Source organism: Hypanus sabinus, chromosome 5 (genome assembly GCF_030144855.1).
Source record: "Hypanus sabinus isolate sHypSab1 chromosome 5, sHypSab1.hap1, whole genome shotgun sequence".
Classification (NCBI taxonomy): Eukaryota; Metazoa; Chordata; class Chondrichthyes; order Myliobatiformes; family Dasyatidae; genus Hypanus; species Hypanus sabinus.
This window is the reverse complement of record NC_082710.1, coordinates 162,573,760-162,594,539: the sequence shown is the minus strand read 5'-3', so window position 1 is coordinate 162,594,539 and position 20,780 is coordinate 162,573,760.

The window sequence follows — 20,780 nt, the reverse complement described above, 5'->3', positions numbered from 1 at the left end:
CAATGAGATCCTCCCTCATCCTTCTAAATTCCAGCAGGTACAAGCCCAGACCATCAAACGTTCCTCATATAATAACCCTTTCATTCCTGGAATCATCCTTGTGGATCTCCTCTAAACCTCCTCCAATGCCAGCACATCTTTTCTTAGATGAGGAGCCCAAAACTGTTCACAATATTCAAGGTGAGGCCTCACCAGTGCCTTATAAAGCCTCAGCATCACATCCCTGCTCTTGTATTCTAGACCTCTTGAAATGAATGCTATCATTGCATTTGTCTTCCTCACCACCGACTCAAACTACAAGTTAACCTTTAGAGGGTTCTGTGCCTAGGCTCGCAAGTCCCTTTGCACCTCGGATTTTTGGATTTTCTCCCCGTTTAGAATGTTTTTCTTCTACCAAATTGCTTGACCATACTTTTTCATTCTTGCCCATTCTCCTAATCCTTCAGCAGCCTGTTTCCTCAACACTACCTGCCCCACCACCAACATTTGTTTCACCTGCACACTTGGCAACAAAGCCATTTATTCCATCATCTAAATCTCTGATATTCAGCATAAAAAGACGTGGTCCCAACACTGACCCTTGTGGACCACTAGTCACTGGCAGTCCACAAGTAAAGGATCCTTTTATTCACACTCACTCCTTCCTCCCAATCAGACAATGCTCCAACCATGTTAGTAACTTTCCTGTGATACCATGAGCTCTTAACCTGGTAAGCAGCTTCACGTGTTAAAGGCCTTCTAAAAATGTGAATATACAACATCCACTGCATCCCCTTTATCTATCCTACGTGCAGTCTCCTCAAGGAATTCCAACAGGTCTGTCAAGCAAGGTTTTCCCTTAAGGAAAACATGCTGACTTTGTCCTATCTTGTCCTGTGTCACCAAGTACTCCATAACCTCATCCTTAATAATTGACTCCAACATCTTCCCAAACACTGTGATCAGACTAACTGGTCTATAATTTCCTTTCTGATGTCTTCATCCTTTCTTAGACCAGAATGACATTTGCAATTTTCCAGTCCTCCGGAACCATGCTAGAGTCCAATGATTCTTGAAAGATCATTACTAATGCCTCCACAATCTCTACCGCTACCTCTTTCAGAAACCTGGGGTGCAGTTCATCTGATCCAGGTTACTTATGTACCTTTGGGTCTTTCATCTTTTTGAGCACCTCCTCTCTTGTAATAGTAACTGCACCCACTTCTCTCCCCTCACACCCTTCAACAGCTGGCACACAGTGTCTTCCACAGTGAGGACTGATGCAAATTACTCATTTAGTTCATCTGCCATCTCCTTGTCCGCCATTATCATTTCTCCAGCTTATTTACTGACAGCCCCATCTCTCCCATCTCTCTATTTTTTTTTGCTAATTTATTTTTTATTGAAGTTTATCATCTAACAAATATTTCCATAAGATGTATTTCAGATACTGTACATATATATCATATTTGTCACAAGTCTCCACATAATATTTATCTGAGGTATACACTCATAGAAAGGAGTGGAGAGAAGGAACAATTGAAATAAGAAAACTATGTACAAAGTAGGGAGTGATCTTTTTACAACATATTCATTGACTTGTGAGAATAAAATCAGGCCTATGAGGTGTTATGGAGTTAAACTATTTTTCCCAATATGACTCAAATTGTTCCAACTTATGATGCTGTTATCTTCTCCATTTTGTAAATGTCCATTGTAATTTCCATCCATACGTTTAAAATTGGGCTCTCCTGTGATAACCATTTCCTGGTAAGGGCCTCTCTCTTTTATTTTCTATATTATTGAAAACACTTTTTCAATCCACCTTCATATTGTTTGCTACCTTGCTTTCATACTTTCTTCCAAGTGATTATTTTAGTTGTTTTCTGTAGGTTTTTTAAGACTTCCCAATCCTCTATCATCCTGTTAATTTTTGCTTTGTTGCATGCCCTCTCTTTTGCTTCTACATTCACTTTGACTTCCCTTGTCAGCCACAGTAGTACTATTTTGCCATTTGAGTACTTCTTTGTGATTGAAATACATCTATCCTGCACCTTCTTCATCTTTCCAAGCAATTCAAGCCATTGCTACTCTGCTGCCAGCATCTCTTTACAACTTACTTTGGCCGACTCCTCTCTCATATGACTCTAATTTCCTTTACTCCACTGAAATACTGCTACGTCAGACTTTACTTTCTCCATCAAATTTCAAGTTGAACTCAATCATATTGTGGTCACTGTCTCCTATGGCTTCCTACACCTTAAGCTCCCTAATCACCGCCGGTTCATTACATATCACCCAATCTAGTACAGCTGATCGCCTAGAAGGCTCAACAACAAAACTTTTCTAAAAAGCCATCTCATAGGCATTCAACAATTTCACTCTCTTAGGATCCATTACCAACCTGATTTTCCCAATCTACCTGCATATTAAAATCTCCCGTGACTATCATAACATTAACAGATAGCCTGGAGGTGTTGGTGATCTGGTTCGGAGGGGCCGAGGCGTGCAACGAGAACTGGCGGGAGCGGACTGCCAAGGTGAAACAGAAACTGGGGCTGTGGGGAGGGTGCTCCCTATCGATAGCGGGCAAGAACCTGGTCATCAGGTGTGAGGTGCTCTCAGGGCTGCTGTACTTGGCGCAGGTGTGGCCAGTCCCCCGCTCCGTCAGCTCGGAAATCACCCGAGCCGTCTTCAGATTCGTCTGGGGATCCAAGATGGAGCGGGTCAGACGGACCACCATGCACAAGTCCCTGGACAATGGGGGCAAAAACGTCCCCAATGTCACCCTCACCCTGATAGCCAGCTTCGTGTGTGGCTGCATCAGGTTGTGTGTGGATCCCAGGTACGTGGGCACCAAGTACCACTATGTGCTCAGGTTCTACCTGTCACCTTGGCTACGAAGGATGGGTCTGGCCCCTTTCCCGCGCAACACCCGTGTCAGCTGGTTGTTGCCGTCATACCTGTCCTTCGTAGAGAAGTTCTTTCAGGTCAACGCCTTTGACCACAGGGCCATCAGGCAGTGGTCAGCATGTAAGGTCCTGCAGGCACTGCAGGAGAAGGACGAGATGGACACAGTGGGGTGGTTCCCTGAGCAGACTGTCCAGTTCATCTGGCAAAATGCCTCATCGCCAGTCCTCACCAACAGGCACCAAGACCTTGCCTGGCTGGCGGTGAGAGGGGCCCTCCCAGTCCGAACCCTCCTGTACGCCCGGAACGTCATCCCCACACCCCTCTGCCCGCGGGAGGACTGCAGTGAGGAGGAGTCGGTGACCCACCTCTTTGCACACTGTGGGTTCGCGGAGAAGGTGTGGAGGACGATGGAAGGGGCTGTGTCGAGGTTCATCCCCAGCAGCTGCGTAACAGAGGACTCTCTGATCTATGGGCTGTTCCCGGGGACGTTCACCGAGACCAACATCCGGTGCTGCTGGCAGATCATCAACTCGGTGAAAGACGCTCTTTGGTCAGCCCGAAACTTGATGGTCTACCAGCACACGGAGATGTCCGTGGGGGAATGCTGCCGACTGACACATTCTCGGCTGCAGGAGTCCGTGCTGAGGGACACACTCAAACTCGGTGCAGCCACCGCAAGGGCCCGGTGGGGAAGGACCACAGTCTAGGGTCCTTCTCCTGTGGGAGTTGAGATGTGAGGGGTTAGGGGTATACCCCCCGAATGTAAATATGAAAGAACAAAGTGCCACGTGGGTGGCAAAACATTAGAACTTTGAAAATGTAGACAGTAATGGTACCAACTGTAAAGAATTGAAAGTCTCTGAATGGTTATTGTATATAATTTTATTTTGGAATAAAGTATATTTTGTTTAAAAAAAGCATTAACAGACATCCCACCCTGCAAAAACTCATTTCAGGGAGTTAGCATCATCAATTTGTGGGAGATTCCCAGAACTTCCCGGAGAGGTGGGATGTCTGCAATAGAATAGCTCCTTAGCAGCGAGCCAGCTAGTTTAAATAATGTTAGCTATGCTAATGAATGAATGGCACCTGTTAAACTCACCTCAACATGTCTTTTACATTTTAACCCACCATGGGCAATAGAAAAGTCACTGTTGCAAACAGTGCAGTGAGCAACACTGTCATTATTTTTGACCCTTGTTCAGCAGGGGTACACTGTAGTGTAGTCTGGGGTGAAGTACGTTTTATATTTTCTTTTTTTGGAACACTCTGCCATGGTGCACTCTCTCGCCCTCTCTCTCTCGCTTTCTCCCTCTCGCTCTCTCTTTCTCTTGCTCTCTGTCTCTCTCTCACTCTCAAAAAATCAATTTCTGGGATATTGTATATAACTTGCAGCATGAGGAAGCCAGTATCTATATGCGGGAGACTCCCGGAACTTCCCGGACAGGTGGGATATCTGCATTAACCATTTGACACGCTATCTCCCATTGTAATCTGCGATCCACTGTTGTGAGACCTGTATATTACTGCCATCAGGGTCATTTTACCCTTGCAGTTTCATAACTCAACCCACAAGGACTCAACATCTTCTGACCCTATATCACATCTTTCTGATGACTTCCTTTCCCTCCGATGCAATGTGCAACCTTGGATATTCAGTTTCCAACGACAACCATCCTTCAGCCACGATTCAGTGATGGCCACAACATCATCCCCTACAATCTGTAAAAGTGGAACAAGGTCATCCACCTTATTTCTTGTACTCCATACACTGAGATATAACACCGTGAGCGCTATTTCTGCCAGCCTTTCTGATTCTGCATCCCTAATGCACTGATACTCCCCAATTTTGGTGCAACTTTGCCACTTGCAATGGCCGCCATGTTGTCCTATTATCTGCCTGCCCTTCCTGACAGTCTGACTGTACACTGTCATAGGATCAGTCCTACGGTGGGGAGTCTGAGACTGCGGACACAGCCTCAGAATAGAGGGGCATCATATTAGGATGGAGATGGGGAGGAATTTCCTGAGCCAGAGAGGGGTGAATTAGTCATTGCAATTTTGGAGGCCAAGTCATTTGGCATACTTAAGGCAGTAGTAGAGAGATGCTTCATTAGTCAGGGCATGGAGGGATACAGGAGGGTGGGGGAGAGGCAGGAGTTTGGGGCTGACACGGAAAATGGATCAGCATTGATGAAATGGTGGAGCAGACTCGATGGGCCAAATGGCCTAATTCTGCTCCTATATCTCATGGTCTTATTTTCACAGGCACAAAAAGTCAACACAAAACTTGTGTGAATTCCATAATCAATGACCCTGACAGTCCTGTATCTGTACTTTAATCAATTAATTTACTTTTATATCATTCATTATTTATATAATTATTGAATACTTTTCCTTTAGTCATATTCACAAAAAACTACAGCTCAGAAACAGGCTCTTCAGCCCATCCTAACAATACTGAACCATTTAAACCTAAATCATTGACCTGCATTGCCTCATTGGAAAAGCCTGCTTGCATTTACCCTATCTCTACCCCTCATAATTTTGTATACCTCTATTAAATCTCCCCTCAGTGTTCTACATTCTAGGGAATAAAGTCCTAACCTATTCAATATTTCCTTATAACTCAGGTCCTCCGTCCCAGCAACATCTTTATAAATTTTCTCTTTTAATCTTTTACATCCTTCCTGTGGTAGGTGACAAAAACTACACACAATACTCCAAATTAGGCCTGACCAATGTCTTATACAACTTCAACATAACATCCCAACTCCTGGACTTAATACTTTGATCTCTGAAGGCCAATGTTCATGTCTCGCCAGCACTAAAACAGGAAATTCACGCAACACACACAAAATGGTGGAGGAACTCAGCAGGTCAGGCAGCAGCTCAGGAAATTAATGAGCAATAGACATTTTGGGCTGAGACCCTTCATCACGACCTTTTGTGTTTACAGCAAATTCCGAATACATGTTAATATTTATGGCAAATAAATTCGCTCCAGAATCCTTCAATAGTTCCCTAGAACGATAACATGGAGTCTTGACCTCACAATTGACCCCATCATGCCCTTTCACCTCACAGTCTGCTTGCACTGAGCTTTCTGGGGAACTGTAACACTTCATACCTCATTCCGTTGTTGTACATATTCCTTTGTACCACCTCAATGTACTGATGTCGCCGGAGTTCAGTATGACGTGCAAAAGAAAAGTTTTACATGTCCCTCCAATTTACCATTACAGTCAGGGTCTGGAATTGAACTGAAAACCCCGAACACTACCTCCTTCTCTCTCTCAGCTGGCACCGGTGTGTTGTGTTTATTTGTTCATGTAAGTTGTGTCTAATTCCAGTCACGTGAACAAATGATCTTTGTCATGTTTGTAATGTACTGTGCTGTTCAAAAAGCGAATGGCCGTGTCATTTATTTATACTCTGTATACTTATGCCTCGGACAACAGACTTCAGCTTGCAAAGCTGCAGTTCCCCGAAAGAAAAAGCTTGTTCAGTCAGCAATCCGAGCGCGGAAATGGAGACTGTGGCTCTCGGATTCACATCTGAAGTCATTCCCTTACCTTCGGCACCGACCACACCAAGCTGGAGCAGAAGCGAGAAAAGGCGAACGAGTGAAAATATCCGGAGACCGAGAAGCGACATAAACTTCTCAACCCGGGGTTGACGATTCTTGTGCCCGACGCTCATCCGATCCACGCCTCTTCCCGACCGGTCGGTGCCGGACCTGCTCCGGGATACTGACCCCGTTCGCTGGCGGACAGAGAGCAGAGGAGGGTCCGCACACCGGCTCACGGAGCTGGGGCACAATTCCGCAGCAACAAAGACTCAACACAAGCTAAACTATCCCAAGTGAACATTCAGCCTGTTTAGTAAAATCACTCATTTCTGTTCCGGGTTCAATGGTTGCTCTCTGACGTTATTTTGAGAAGAGGGGAGCAAGTACCGACATGGACGCACACGAAAAGCCAGAGGAACGCAGCACGTCTTTCTCTTATTGAGAATTATACCTGAAACATAACCACTATATATACCTGAAATATAATCACTATGTATTAGCCATTTACTATACTATGTAATCACTTTTAGGTACCGAATATTAATATGTATTATTTTACTAGGCACATTTTGCTATGTGTTGTTTTCACTAGATACTTTGTACTCTCTTAGCTGCATATTATGGCACTTACAGTACACCTGTTTGTTTTGCAGCACTATTAGCTGAGATGTATCCCATGTATTACACTCAGCCTTTGTTTAGTACGAGATAACGGTGGCGGACAGGATGCTGCGAACAGGAATGTAATGTGAGGGAGGTTGTCTGGAAAACAATCTTGGCCACGAATAAGGTCCCAATGCGAACGGGTGAAAAATAATGGTGACGCACCGAGAGCTAGGCAAGAGCGATTAATTAATTCATTTAATTCATGCAATTAAAACTTGATTGGGTATGGCGATGAAACCGGAATGTAACTGAGATAAGAAATTACTATGAAGAATGCTGTACACCGGAGCTCGGTGGGCTTTCGGTGACAAGTTCATTGATTGCCTCAGCCTTTGTTTGCAAATAAAGGTTTAATTTTCTTGAAGAATTGTCTGTGTCTCCAGGTCATTTCAAGTAACCACAACGCTCTCCGGGGATCTCCGCCCCGATTAAGCTTCCCCCGGTCCTATAGCCTCCGATCAAAGCAAAAGATGGTGACGTTATCAGTGTACAAGGTTTTTACCTGGATCCCCTCCACTGCCCAGCAACGTCACCCTCTTCATCATGATTACTTTGGCAAGGGGTTCTATACAACACCCGGGGGGGGGGGGGGGAAATGGAAAACCAGTCTGACTGCACACTTGTTCCCTGCCTCTCCTTCCCACCCGTTGATTTGTACTGTACTACAGACATCTGTATAGAGCAGCTGGATACAATTCCTGAAACCCATCTCCAAGACTATTTTGGAGAGTACGTCCATCACTTGTGAATTTGATATTCTGAGGACAGCCTTTCTGCAGGTCCAGAATGATCAGGCAGGCATCCGACACGTAGGCATGACTTGTCTGACAAGGGCAAGGCTGTCAAAGATCCTCCTGTGGGTACAGCACAGCTTTGGACTGGGTGGACACCTGTCCCAGAGCAGACGACCCTGTCCTGGCCTTGGACATGATCTTGTAATCTACATTCAACAGTGAGATGGGCCGCCAACTCCTGATGTCATCCCTCTCCCTTTCTACTTGTAGATGAGGGTAATGATGCCCTTTCCTGTGGCATCTGGCATGCTGCCAGCCAGAAGCACAGTGTTGTACACTTCCAGCGAGTATGGTCCCTTTCAGTCCCACACAGCCGAGTATAACTCAGCCGGTAAGCCCTCGCACCTGGGAATTTTATCCGAGGAATGGATGGAGCCAGTCAGCTTCTCCACGGTCAGCGGTTGGTCCAGGCTCTCCCATTTACTGTTTATGGTAGAGTGAGACTTTCAGAACAAGTAGTGTGAGCATTCCTCACACTGTTCCATGGTGTGGACCCTGGGTTGGAAGGTGATCTTGGAGGAGTCAGCAGGAAGAACTGGGTTGCCTGCCTTTCACCTCCTGTAAGTCCTCCCCTCACGTCCATCCCCTTTGACTGCAGCAGCAGAAGTTGTTCCAACTCTGTCTGGAGTTTGCACAGTTCCCTCTGATCCTGTCCTGATCTCTGAATCCCTTTGCAGACACTCTTCACCCAACCTCATAGACAAACCATGGGACACCATTGTGACCTCCTGCAGTAGTTGTGGAGATGTAGTAGCACAGACTCTCATGACAAAGTCACATCAGCCTTGACCTTGGCGACACACGTCACAGTTTTCTTCACACTGTGCATGTCCAAAGAGCCTGTTTGTATCTCCACGCTTGAGTTCTGGAATCACAGGTCTCAGTCTGAACTGTCATCCCCACAGCCTTGGTAATCTGCCTGAGGTTCTGCAGGTGGTCCCCCAATGTGTGAGGTGATGTGGTGGTGAGTCTGGGGGGGAGACTGGTCACTGTTCCTCCTCCATCATCCTGCTCCAGTTGACCCACACCCTCTGTCTCTCTGAACTGGGGGGCGCCGGGCACTTGTCTGCTCCCGGACTCCAGGTGTGGGGTGGGGGTGGGGGTCTACTGTCCTTTCTACAACTCCCAGTTTCCCAAAGCCGGTATGTATTGGACACTGTGCTGCTCCCTGTCTACTGGAGCTGGGTGCTTATGGCATCTGCCTGCCCCCAATCTCCTGAGGCAGGGGTATTTAGCAGAATTCCTTCCCCATCCTTTTGCCTGTTGGTTCCCTTCCAATTTAACCTCTCCTGTTTGTCACTTCCTCTGCCTGTGTCATTGGTTTTGGCAGGGGGAGGGGGAGGAGATTGAGGTGGTTGCCCTTTCCTCAGTGCCAGTCTCGTTTCAGTCCTGGCTGTGCCTTCTGTGCTGGAGGCGACATGTCAGCATTTTCTGCCCATTATTGGTGTCAACTACCCCTTATTGCCTGAGCGCAGGTGCCAGCACATTTTGGAATCAATGCCAGCAAGATCAAGGAGATGATTGGTGACTTCAGGAGGAGGAAACCAGAGATCCATGAGCCAATCATCAGAGGTGGAGAGGGTCAGCCACTTTAAATTCCTTGGTGTTATAATTTCAGAGAACCAGTCCTAGGTCCAGTGTGTAAGTGAAATTTTGAAGAAAGCAAGGCAGAGCCTTTACTTCCATCAAAGTATGTGAAGAGTCAGTGTGGCATCTAAAACTTTGCCGTGGATAGTATCTCATGTTCTCAATATTTATTGCTTATTTTTTTCTTTTGAATTTGTTGTCTTTTGCACATGAATTATTCATTTGTCCTGTTAGCTGTGGTCTTTCATGATTCTATTGTGTTTCTTGTATTTACTGAGTACCCACAAGAAAGCAAATCTCAGGATGGCATATGGTGACGAACAGGTACTTTGATAACAAATTTACTTTGAACTTTGGTGTTGAGACCCTTCTTCTGGACTCCTTCCTGTTCTCAGTTCTGTTGAAGGGTCTCACAATTAAAACGTTAACTATTTCAACTTCTATAAATGTTGCCTGAATTGTCAGTTTTTTTTTCATCATATTTCTCCACAAACTCCATCTTCATAGTGGGATGATCTGTTCTAAGCTGGAGACCTTCTGCATGAATCTGCCTGTCCCAGCTGCATAGTTTCACTTCTTGGTACAGACCCAGGGTGCTACTGACTCCTGTGCTCAATGGGTGACTCAGATCTGGATTCAAGTCCAACACCAGGGACGAGCATGAAGTCCGGGCCCAATGGTTCCAATTGTGCAGAGAGAAGGTGTTGTTAACTGGATGTGCTGCCTCTCAGGTCTGATGTAACCCAAAGTCTTGCGTCCTTTCTGGTCAATGTGAAAGAGCCAATGGTGCACCTTGAGGAGGAAGAAGGCAGAATCAAACCAGCTCTGGATCAACTTCACTAAAGCAGATGATCTGGTTACGTTGCCGTGAGTTGGAGCTTGCTCACTGGACATTGATTCCTGTACTTCCTGTATTACATCACTGGCCACAGATCTAAATGCTCTTCACTGGATGGGAGGTGATTTGGGAAGTTGGGAAAGAGCAACAAATATGAAATTTGTTCTTCTCATATGTGGTTGGTGACATTGTCCAATTCACCCTCTTCACCTGCTCTTTCCTCTTGTTCTGGAAGCTTCACCTTTACTACCAGAAAACTGTTTATCTCTATGAAATCCTTCATGAGTTGGAACATCTCCTCTAGACCTCTCTCCCCATGGGAGCAGCCCCCAAATTCTCCACTGTCCCCATGGAATTGATGTTCCCCCAACCCTCTGAACATTCAATTAAGTCTCTTCTGCATGCTCTCCAATGTCTTTCAGACAGTGAGCTACAAAATATTCCAGCTGAGCCTGAATCTGTGCTATAAGACGTGTCAGTATCCTTCAATATCCGTATTATTCTATACACTGTCACAATAAATTGAGGCAGAGAGTGTATGGTGAAGATTGTGTAGAGGGTTGAGAGGGAGGGATGAGACATGGGTGGCCAGATAAGGGATTGAGCAGAAGAAGAGGGGGCTGATGAGCAGAGGGAACCAGTGTGGGTAGGCAAGAGGGGGGTAGTTCAAAGACAAACACCGTGTGAAAGGTGAGGATTAAAGTCCAGATTCCAGCAACTGGCATCTCATAAGAACATAAAAAATAGCAGCAGGAGTTGGCCATCTGGCCTGCTCCACCATTCAATAAGATCATGGCTGATCTGGCCATAGAGTCATCTCTACCTACCTGCCTTTTCCCCATAACCCTCAATTCCTCTACAATGCAAAAGTCTATCCAGCCTTGTCTTAAATATATCTACTGAGGTAGCCTCCACTGCTTCATTGGGCAGAGAATTCCACAGATTCACCACTCTCTGCGAAAAGCAGTTCCTCCTCATCTCCATTCTAAATCTACTGCCCCAAATGTTGAGATTATATCCCCAAGACCTAGTCTCACCTACCAGTAGAAACAACTTTCCTGCCTCTATCTTATCTTTCCCTTTGATAATTTTATATGTTTCTATAAGATCTCCTCTCATTCTTCTGAATTCCAGTGAGTACAGTCCCAGGCAACTCAATATCTCCTCACAGTCTAACCCCTTCAACCTGGGGAACCTCCTCTGCACCGCCTGCAAAGCAGTATATCCTTCCTCAGGTATGGAGACCAGAACTACGCAGAGTACACCAGGTGCAGCCTCACCGGTACCCTGTACAGATCTCATATCTCCCTTCGGAGTGTAAATCTACCTTGTCCTGGGGCTTTCTCTCCTGGTCACCCCTGGAACACCCATGTCCTTGCCCTTCCTGACAGTGACCCTCAGAGGCAGTGAACAGGTCTTGTTTGAGGAACTCAGTAAACAAAACCCCAGCAACACACACCCACTGCTATCTGTAAGGAGTTTGTACCTTCACCCGTGACCACATGGGTTTCCTCCGGGTGCCCCAGTACCCTCCCACAGTCCAAAGATGGACTGGTTGGTAGGCTAATTGGTCATTCTACATTGTGCTGTGACTGGGTGGGGATTAAATTGGGGTGTTGCTGGGCATCGCAGATCAGAGGGCCAGAGGGACCTGTTCTACATCCTATCTCCATAGAAATAAATGAAATAAAAACTGCTGGAGGAACTCAGCAGTCAGGTAGTATTGATGGAAATTAACAAATTGTCCATGTTTTGGGCCAAGACATTTCTTCAGGGCTGGTTGTTCACTTTCATAGATGCTGCCTGACCTGCTGAGTTCCTCCAGCATTTTGTGTTTTGCTCTCGATTTCCAGCACCTGCAGAGTCTCTTGTGTTTAAAATAAAGCCACAGACAGTGGAAATCTAAAATAGAAATGTTGTAAATAATAATCAGATGAAGAGTCTTTGATCTGAAATACAACTCTGACCCTGATTGCTCAAGCTGCCCCAGTCTCTCACTCACCAACAGGATTGTGTCCCCTGATCCCTGGGACACAAACACAATCCCAGTGGGGGTTCACTCTCACTGAGGGGCACATTATCTCACCATCGGAGTGGCTTTATGTCACCGAGATTACCTCCCATCACAAATACTCCATCAAACTGCAACTACTAGTGAATTCCCCCAACTGGCCTTCTCCTTCTTGCCCTTAATCCACTTGTTAACCCTTCAATAGTTGAACCCATCGCCAGAGGCTACACTCACACTCCATTCTCATGAGGCTTCACAGCAAGTGTCACAGAGTCACTTCACCCTCGGCTGTTTCAGCACCTGACATTCACGGTAAATATCCCACATTGTGACCCAGCGCATGGGTCAGTGTTCTGGAGATTACGTTTCACTTTACTGAGGTCTATTATTTTCTCATCACATTGGTTTCCTGACCAACAGACACTCCACCAATCGATCCCTCACGGCTCCCTCCAACAGCACTTCCTACTTACCACCCCTGCTCTCTGCACGGTCCAAGGTTCTGTATGTGCGGGTACAAACTGCCTCATTGCCTGATAGAACTGACCTTACGACAGTGTGAAGGTCATTGACAGAACAGCTAAAGATGGCTGGCCGGGTGTAGAACACTGCCCTGAGGGACTCCTGTTGCAATGTCCTGGGACTGGGATGGTTAAACTACAACCACACCCATCTTCCTTTGTGTAAAGTGTGGTTGCAGCCAGTGGGTTCCATTACCTTTGTCCCAACTGTAAATGAAAATCTTCCTCCTGACCACACTGCAGCCTCCCAGACTCGATATTCAACAGCAGGCAGCCTGTGTAAGGCTACGTCCACACTAGACCAGATAACTTTGAAAACGCTGGTTTCACGTAAAAATGATAGGCGTCCACACCAGGCGTTTTTGAAAATACCCCAGTCCACATTAAAAAGGGTATTTGGGCGAATCTCCTCCTACTGGGCATGCACAGGACACATTTACAGAAAGCAAGCGACATGTTTGGTGTCGAATCTCGCTGAGAAACACTGGGTGCAGGTTTGTCCAGTTACAGACTAGAAAAACTTAAAAGGAAATTGCCAAATGGTGGAGAGCTGTTGGCTCTTATGCAGGAGGACTTAAAACTAAAAAAACAAATACTGGAGCATATGGAGTCAACTGACAGGGAGTTCACAGACAGTATTGGAAACACTTCCTACAGCCATAGTCTCTTCATTGATGAAAGAGGTGACAGCTACAACTAAATGCAATACGGCTTGTCACTGGGCAAAAATGAAATTTTCTGTTACCTCATTTGTTTGCCTTTACTTTTGCCATGTCTTTCTGTATCATTTTGCTGTATTTAACATGCAATAAAACGAGTTGCTGGGCAAAATTGATTTCTGAGTAAAAGTGAAACTTACAATTTTCCTTTTTTGGCCTTAATGTTTACACATCTCTGTCAAACATAAGCTACTACTTAAAAATGACATTTTGGAAGTAGTGACAATTGCATCTATTGAATGTTTGCACAAACAATACATTAATAAAGCCCCTTGTTAAATGTATAAAACATGTCTGCATCAGTGTTATCTTGTATTTCCATACAATGTTACATTTGGCTGTTACACATCTATTGTCAGAGAAGTACTTGCATAAATAGGTAAACCACCTTCATACGAGCAAGGATAGGAAACAGGGCAAAGTGAGTATACTTATTTATTCAGTAAGTTATGGGTCAAAGTATTTGGTGACTTCATTTCTAACTCTTCTGGTTTCAGTCTCATTGCCGTCGGTTCTGAAATTGTTAGGTTGTGTGGGTGGGTGGGGTTGAAATTCTCTGTTCACACTGCAAAGCTGCAGTAACATTCTGCTCGGACAGGCTCCTGAAGCCGTCCACCATTGTTGTTGTGGTGTGGAGGCTGCATTCAAGAAAACTATGAAACACTGAGCTGCCGCCACCACCTCTTCCGGCATGTCATGACGGTGTTTTTAAAAAGCTTCGTTATCCCCCATACACACGGCACTAGCTGATTGGTGATTTCAGATTTAAACACTCTGGAGAGCATTTTAGAAAAGCTCCATTTTCGGGGGAGGAAAACACCATTTCAGTGTAGATGGAGGGTCAAAACGAAGAGAAACTGCTTCAGTTCTGGATTTATCTGGTCTAATGTGTAAATGGAGAGAGTTTTTCTGTCTCTATTTACAGGCCTGCTGGGCATTTCCTACAGCTCTACACTTCACAACTTTTACATCCCTTTGTGTGTGCTCCTCTCCCTCACTGTAGAGTTTTATGTTCCTTTGTTCATGTTCCACCTCCCTAATAACTTCATTCATTACAGACCCAGTGATCTCATCTACCACGTACCCCACGAGAACTCTGACCCTTTGTTTTACTGACCCCCCCCCATCCTCCGTGTAATTTAAAACCAACCTGTTTTCAATCTTTCCCAGTTCTGACGTCCTCAACCTGAAACATTCATTCTGTTTCTCTTTCCACAGATGCTGCCTGAACTGCTGAGTGTTTCTAGTATTTACTGTAGTTATATCCCTCTGACTTACCTTTTGTACGGCTCCTCAATTCCACTCAGTGAAATGTCGCATTGATGACAAGGGCCGTCACTCTCGTCTCCCGTCTCAAATTCAGCTCTTTGGATTGACTTTGGAGCAAGTCTGTGATGTGGTCTGGAGCTGATGAAGCTAGAACAGCCTCTGTCAGGGGGTTACTGAGGTGTAAGGGGTGGCACGGTGGTGTAGTGGTTAGCATAATGTTTTACAGTTCCACTGACCTAGGTTCAATTCCCACCACTGTGTGTATGGAGTTCGTACACATTCACTGTGACTGTGCTCCACTGTCCTCCCACAGTCCAAAGGTGGGAGGTTAATTGGACATTGTAAATTATCCCATAGTTAGACAATTCTTGATTGAAGAATTATCACCAACAGCAAAACAGAAGTGGTTTATTTAATCAGTAATGGCACATAAAGAGGCATCAGGCAACATGTTTAAAATACAAATGCACACATGTACATACAGTATAGGATTAAAATATCACCCTCCAATACAACAGATTTTTATTGCATTTTCATTGTTGAGAAATGGGAGGGAATTTGAGAGTAAATGCTGTAAAACCATTTTGTACAAACTCATTGTTAGTACTGGGGAAAATCACAATCTTTATGGGATATCTGATGACAGCATTAGTGTAACAGCCAGAGCAGTTTTAATACTTGTACCAAATGGAAAGGATTTCTGGGCTTGGATTCACTGGTTTAGTCTGATACAACAACACAAAGGTGGGGTGGAGTCTACACACTGTCCTCAGTTTGACTAACAGCAGACAATCTTTCCCATTTCCTTAAAATGATTCCAGTGCCAATGAGAATATTGCCAGATTATCAAGGATTGAACTTCTCACCGGAAGCTGAGAGCTGAAATGAGTGCAGTGTTGTTCTCACTCAGGGTGAGACAAGTTACAGCTGCAGAGCACCATGTTCCCACTGTTGGAGGGAAGGATTTTCCAGGCTCCAGTCTACAGCAGGGACACAGAACCTGCCCTCACAGTCACCTCTGGAACTGAAGGCTGCCGTGTCCCTTCTAACTGACCGGATGGTTTTCAGGTTCAGCTTCGTGACCTGGGCTGAGAGTTTGTAATTCCTGCATTTCTCCACCATCCTAAAATGGACAGAATGTGTTTGTTATACATGATGACAAATCTTTACTTTGTTCACTGAGATAAAGATGGGACAGAGTGACGGGCAGAGTGGGGGGAGGGGTGAGGGACAGGGCAGGGGAGGGGAGTGGGACGAGGGAGAGGCAGAGGTGACTAATTGGACATAACTGATGTTACGAAGGGGTCAGACAGAAACAACCACTTTCTGCAGAACCAGACACAGTCTGGGAGAAATGGTAAATATCCATAATCGTGTCCAAACAAGAATGTCATGAAACACTAAAGGATCCTGTCCATTAAATTAAATTTAACCAGATATTATCGACAGTAACAGAGGTCAGGATTCCCACTGACCCATGTGTCAATAAATGAGAGAAAGTGGCGTTATCAATACAGCAGGAAGATTCCAGTGAGTTTATACAGATGTGAATTGAGAGAAGGAGAAATAACAGTGAATTTACAAACTGTTTAAACACAAGAAAACTGCAGGAATTTATATGAACGAAATAACTGTTCTATTTCAGCACGGTTGTTCTCATTAGTTCCTTTGTTTCTGTCTTTAATGAATGAAATAATCCCTTATAAATTCCAGATGAATGATATATACATATTGAAGACTATTTGTTGCTATTTTAACCGACCATTTATTCACAGCTGAGTCACGGATTTGTACAGCACAGAAACAGGCCCTTTGGCCCATCTCATCATGCTGTGCATTTTGCCCATCGACACCAATCCCATTTGTCCACATGAGGTCTAGACCCTTCTAAACCCTGTCTATTCAAATTCCTTTCTAAGTCATTCTTGTAATATTAAACATAACATGCCCTCCACTGTCAGTGTGTTCCAGATGTCAATCATTCTCTGTTTTAAAAACTAATCTCACAGATCTCCTTCAACACTCCTTCCTCTCAGTTTAAACCCAAAAGTTGCCACACAGTACTCCCAGTGTGGCCTATCCAGTGTTTTGAAAAGTTGCAATGTAGAATCATAGAGATACAGCACGGGTACAGGCCCTTCAGCCCAACCAGTCCATGCTGACCACATTGTTCTCCCAGCTTGTAACAATTTACTGTATTTGTCCCATATCACTCCAAGCACTGTCCCTGAATGTACCGATCCAAGTATTTCCCAGATGAAAAGATTGTACTTCCCTCAACCACTTCCTCTGGCAGTTCATTCCATCTACTCACCAACCTCTGTGTGAAAAAGTTGCTCCTCAGATCCCTGTTAAATCTTTCCCCTCTCACCTGAAATCTCTGCCCCCTAGTTTTGGGCTCCCCTCCCTGGGGAAGGCTGATTCCATCGACTTTATCTATGTTTCTCATTATTTTAATAATTTCTATGCAGCCTCACTCTCCCATGTTCCAATCCATAAAGACTTAGCCTGGCCAAACTCTCCCTATAACTCTAGTCTTGGCAATATCCTCGTAAATCTTTTCTGCACTCATTTTAGTTTAATTACATCTTTCCCATAACAGGCTGAACAAAACTGTACACAGTACTCCAAGTGTGGTCTTACCAATGACTTATACAACTGCAGCATAATGTCCCAACTCCTCTACTCAATGTCCTGACTGAAGATGGTCAGCATGCTAAATGCCCCTTTCACCACCCTGTCTACCTGTGACACCACTTTCAATGAACTCAAACAGAAATTTCTGGACTTACACATTCCAGTAGAAGTCCCAAACCCCATCTGCTCACCTAGTATGATATTCCAGCATCCCTGTACAGAACTTCCAACAGAACGCAGCAGAATCTGGGCGAGATCTGTTCCCGAGTGACAGCAGCCAGTTGGGACAGAGTTGATATCCTTTTGGAGATTTCCCCTCAACTGCTCCCTTCAGAAGGTGAAGTGATGGTGAGACCAGGGGAAAGTTTTCATAGTGATTGGGCTCTTTAGAAAAAGCTTTGATTTTGATACTTACTGCAAACTGGAAAGGATATGGACAATGCTATCACAAATGTGATCCCTGATGCAGTCAATATGATCCAGACTGGAATGTTGATCTTGCAGCTTTGATCTGAAATGTACAGAAGTGAACCCACTGAGTAAATTCACACTGATTCTTCACACCCACTCCCAGTTTAAACGTACATTTAACACAGTCGTATGTCCAACGGCATTATGGGACAAGCAACAAGTCGATCATATGACAAAGTAAATTATCAAAGTTTCTTTATATTACCATTTACTAACCTGATTCACTTTCTTGCAGGCATTCACAACACAACAGGGACATACAATTGAATCAATGAATATCTACACACATATAGACAAACAGGAATTGAAAAGAAGACAAACCGTGCAACTAAATTAAGCACGAGTTGTAGAGTCCTTGAAAGTGAGTCCGTAGTTTGTGGAATCAGGTTGGTACTGAGGTGAGTGAAGTTATCCACGCTGGTTCAGGAGCCTGATGGTTGAGGGGTAGTAACTGTTCCTGAAGATAGTGATGTGGGACCTAAGGGTCCAGTACCTCCAACCCGATGGCACCAGTGAAATGCTGGAGGTTCTTGGTTGCTGCAGTGTTCCTAGATGTGTTCAATGGTGGGGCGGGCTTTGTCTGTGATGGACTGGGCTGAGTCCACAGCTTTCTGTGGACTTTTCCATTTTAGGCATTGGTGTTTCCTCACCAGGCCATGATGCAAACAGTCAGGATACTCTCCAGTCTGCATCTGTAGTAGTTTGTCAAAGTTTTAGATGACATACTGAATCTGTGTAAATTCCTGAGAAAGTGAAGGTGATGTCATGGCTTACCCTTAAGGAGGACTGGCTCATGGACCTCCAGATTCTTCCTCCTCTAGTCAATAATCAGCTCCTTTGTTTTGCCGACGCTGAGCGAGAGGATCTTGTTGAGACACCATTCAACCAGGTTTTCAATCTCCCTCCAATATGCTGAGTCATTACCACCTTTGCTTTGGCCAGCAACAGTGGTGTCAGGAGAAAACCGATAAATGTATTGGAGTTGTGCTTAACCTCACAGTCAGGAGTGTGTACTGCATATGTTAATCAAAATGGCTTCTTTGTTTGGTAAAAGTAAAACTGCTTCTTTGTTATGCTAACCGGTAAGAGAGTGCTTTTCTGACAGAGCACGCTCGAAGATTCTCGAAGCTTGTTTGGGTTAAAGTTGCTGATAACAGGGATTGTATTCATTTGTTAACCAGTTGGGTTGGATGTTATTTTCTCTTGTGGGTTTGGGAGCTGGGATTGTGCAGTCTTTTGAGGGAGTCGGGAAGAAGACGGTGAGGAAGGTGGATGGGTCAATCACCAAGGGTGGTCCTAGGTGCGCAGGACGTGGAGGTCGGAGAAGACCGAAGAGTGGTCGGAGGATTCGATGACTGAGCTCCAACGATGTGCACTAATTGACTGAACTTTGATAAGTTTTGGTGCCTTTTCATTATTTTCTTTCCCTTCATATACAAAGTTTGTATGTTGTATGGTTATTAATTACTTAGTCCTAGTAAGATTTATAAAGTGTATGCTGTAAACGTACATGGTGTGAGCTTGATATTGTGTGTCCGAGTTTGTGTTAGTTTGTGTTTCACAGCACCCACGTATACGGGAGGCGCGGTTTGGCGGGTGGACGAATTTTCCCCTAGACATACACCAGTCAGTCACGTAAGCGTTACAAGTGTAAAGTGAGTAGAGAAGGGGTTAATCACACAGCCTTGTAGTCACCTGTGCTGATGGTGATGGTGGACGAGATGTTTTTCCCAATCTGTACTGACTGGGGTCAGCAAGTGAGGAAATCAAGGATCCAGTTGTAAAAGGAAGTATTGAGGTCTGGGTCTTGGAACTGCTGATTAGTTTCGAGAGGAAGATGGTGTTCAATGCTGACTTGTGGTCAATGAAGAACATCCTGCTGTTTGCATCTTCATTGCCCAGATGTTCCAGGGATGAGTGGAGAGCCAATGAAATGGCATCTGCTGTTGACCTGTTGTGACTGTAGGCAAATTGAAGTAAATTCAAGTCACTTCTTAGGGAGGAATTAGACTCATCACTACCATCACTTTTCCATCTTCCCTTCATACTGTTCCTGAGAAACAGCATTACTCTGCCTCTTCACGTTCTCTTCCCTTGCTATACTCTGCAAAGTTCAATTCCCTGGCCCCTTTCCATTACTCCCATGTCTGGTTTCTCCCAGTGCAGAATTTCCCCAGGCACTGCATTGCTGGACAGAATGTTTGACTCAGTTTCAACAGGATTTCCTCTCATTTTATTGTTAACCATTTTAAAACTTCAGTAATCCCTTTACTTCTGCTTTGTGTAGATACTTCCTGCTTCTTAGTACTTACAGCCTTTATCACTTCTCCACTTACCACCTCCCTTACTCCCTTCCCATTCTTCTCCAGTTATGTGAGATTTGCCTGACCTTTTCATAGGGTGGTTCGCACACCATTTGCGTTACTGTTTTTGTGTCAAGGACACATCTGCCATGAACTGAAGGGTTTCCAGAACTATGACAGTTCTATTTGGTTCCACATCATGGCTGTCCACTCTGCAGCCTTTTTCCTTGTCCTCTCAAATATTACGTGCACCTTACCTGTTGAAAGAGAGCAGTCAGTACAGATTTTCACCTTGGCCCATTGCAAATAGTGAGCACACAGCTCACTATCAGCCTGAGTGATCTGAGCAGACACACCTCCTGTGAAGACTAATGCAAAATACATACTTAGTTAGCTGTTACCTCCTTCTCCCCCATTATTAACTTCTCCAGCCTAATTTTCTAGTGGTCCTACATCCACTCTCATGTGTTGGCGCATGGCCAAGTGGTTAAGGCGTTCGTC